This window comes from Aptenodytes forsteri, unplaced genomic scaffold (genome assembly GCF_000699145.1).
Source record: "Aptenodytes forsteri isolate BGI_AS27 unplaced genomic scaffold, ASM69914v1 Scaffold350, whole genome shotgun sequence".
NCBI lineage: Eukaryota > Metazoa > Chordata > Aves > Sphenisciformes > Spheniscidae > Aptenodytes > Aptenodytes forsteri.
The window spans coordinates 682,036-684,464 of NW_008794540.1; positions in this window are offsets into that span (position 1 = coordinate 682,036).

Here is a 2,429-nt window from a genome sequence, read left to right on the forward strand (position 1 = left end):
GATGATCTTAGAGGTCTTTTCCAACCTCAATGATTCTATGATTCTATGACTGTCCTAGTAACCAAAGTACTCTCTTATATATTAACTGGGTGAGCCTTTTTTAGTGACAGGAGAGAGATGCATTGCCTTGCCCACATATGGTACCTAACTGGAGGTGCTGGGTGTAAAGATAAAGTTCCTGAATATGCTCACTAGTAACCAAAGTACTCTCTTATATATTAACTGGGTGAGCCTTTTTTAGTGACAGGAGAGAGATGCATTGCCTTGCCCACATATGGTACCTAACTGGAGGTGCTGGGTGTAAAGATAAAGTTCCTGAATATGCTCAGGAGCAAATAATGCAATTCACCACTTACTGTTATTCCTAAAGACACTCAAAGTCAGGAAACTGCTTGGGGGTCAGGGATCTTTTCCTGACGCCCTATGGCAGGAGCATTTTCCCTAACGTGGCTGACTATGCTGAGCCATCCCACAGCCAGGATGAGGAGACAACTTGATGAAATAGCATTCATAGTCTATCCATAGTCTGGGCACTTCTCACTGACCCAACACTCAAAACTGTTCATTTATCCTTAGTCAAAGTTTTCATTGCTATTTTGGGATAGTTTTGTAGGTATAACGTACACACTACCTTAGCACAAAAGATTTTTTTTTTTTTTCATATCTGCCCTTGTTATGGGTATTCAATATCTGTTCAGAAATATGCTTTCTCTCTATGTTCTTTAATCACCCCAAAACTTGAAAGTGGTCAAACTTCATATCCTTACTCTTAGAAATTAGTCTGTTTTAGTGCACAATTCCAGAAAGTAATTCAGATTCAGACAGGTTTAGCTACATTTTACAAGTGACTGTCTCTGTCCATTGACTATATAGGAAAGGAGAGCAATTATTCCCTAACTCAGGCATTTCAGTTTAAACATTTAAGTTAAATGAGATGAATCTGGGCCTGCATTGTTGCTTTTTTTCCGGGTCTTTGTGACAGCTTCTTAACAGCAGACTTCTTCCCACTAGCAGGACTTTAAAAGATGCTTTTATAGCTTTATTACCATTATTTTCCTACTAGACCATTATCTTTCTATTAGCCCATAAAAGTAAAGAAGCAGTCTGAAATCTCTAAGAAATAAAAAATAAGGTAAAACATCAAGCAAAACAGAATGACTCATTCCTTATTGTACTCTGATATAAATGCTAGGTTATATGAGTGCTATATATGTTAGGCATCCTTAGCTTCAGATGATGGAGTTTTGAAGGTAAAAGAGACTTAGTCTTTAATATTTTAACCACAAAGATGGAGAGGGATGAATAAACACTTTAATCTAAACCACTATAAACTGGTAATGCTGATTGACATTTTGACTCCAGGTCAAGTGACTCCAGGAGTACAACATCAGGACTGAATCCCAACAGCATGTCATCTCCAATATCATTCCAAAAATATGAAGTATTACAGCCATTATCCTATTGTGTAATCTTGAAATCAATAGAGTTTTCTCTGTAAACTGCCAGACAGAAAGGTAAAATCATTATCTTAACACAAAAACATTGCTTCATTATATTTTTGTATAATCCTATCAGTAAAAAACATGTGATTTACTATCATATCTAATACAATAGAAAATATTTTAAAAGCATCACATTGCAATAGGCTGACTCTAAACAGTTTGTCACATTAAGACTCATCCACGAAATAAGAGGAAACACAAAAATGAGGATAGGTGTGCAGGCTAAGGTTTCTCCAGATTGATGGTAACAGTAGAATGACTGGAATCTGTTTTTCAGTGGGTACCACAAAATTTTTCTGGAGAAAGAAAATTTGTCATCCTAGTTCCAAACCGGTGCTAATCTAAGTACCAGTTCGCTAGACAATTGTTTGTATGATTGATAAGAGCTTGTTAGGAGGTAGGAACTTTTTAATGAATCAAACCTAAGTGTACTAAACTGAGAAAGTATAGTTAAGTAGGTAATTAAATTATGTTCTAGTATGCTAATGATATTAATGCATGCATTATTACTGTTATGCCAGGAAATATCAATCATTAGTTTAATTCTTGTATACATGACAGTGTCCTGATTCTAATTAGAATTGCTCACATTTACTATGGTCTCAGCTCTGAAAAGGCCTAGCACATCAATTACTTCATGCTAAAAGCAAGGCATCTCAGATTTTTGCAGACGACAGACAAAGTCGTCTTTTTTTGCAGACAAAGTTTGCAGACGACACCAAGCTGGGTGGGAGTGTTGATCTGCTCGAGGGTAGGAAGGCTCTGCAGAGGGACCTGGACAGGCTGGATCGATGGGCCCAGGCCAACTGGATGAGGTTCAACAAGGACAAGTGCCGGGTCCTGCACTTCGGCCACAACAACCCCATGCAGCGCTACAGGCTTGGGGAAGAGTGGCTGGAAAGCTGCCCAGCAGAGAAGGACCTGGGG